Source organism: Mastomys coucha, unplaced genomic scaffold (assembly GCF_008632895.1).
Source record: "Mastomys coucha isolate ucsf_1 unplaced genomic scaffold, UCSF_Mcou_1 pScaffold21, whole genome shotgun sequence".
Taxonomy (NCBI): Eukaryota; Metazoa; Chordata; class Mammalia; order Rodentia; family Muridae; genus Mastomys; species Mastomys coucha.
Window position 1 is genome coordinate 93868731 of NW_022196904.1, and position 492 is coordinate 93869222.

Here is a 492-nt window from a genome sequence, read left to right on the forward strand (position 1 = left end):
AGCACTGCTCTCTCAGGGTGGGACCAGTCAGGGAATGCCACAGAAGGGACAGAAAGAATGCAAAGGACACAATTAAGATCATGCAGTTAAGATCCCCCAGCAACTAAAGTTGCCTACACTGGGCCTGTCATTAGTCAATCAGGCATTGGGGAGAGGTGTATGGGTCCTTACCACTCCCTGATGAACTACTGTTGGATTCTGGGAAAGTACAGACATGGTCTTCACTTGTGTACTCACCAGGCTCCATTGAACCCAGAGTTATACAGAAGGCCTGGTTAGAGCTTAATGGGTCACAAAACAAAACAAAAAGGCATGAAAGTGAAAAACAGACTTGTAGGGAAGAAGAGGGGTTTGACAGGGGTGGAAGTAAGATACGAGAAGGTAGAGGATAAGTGTCAACAGAATGCACTACATACATGTGTGACGTTTTCAAAGAGCAAATATGATAAAATTATAATTAAAAATCATGTCATGTCCTTAAACTGTACTTTA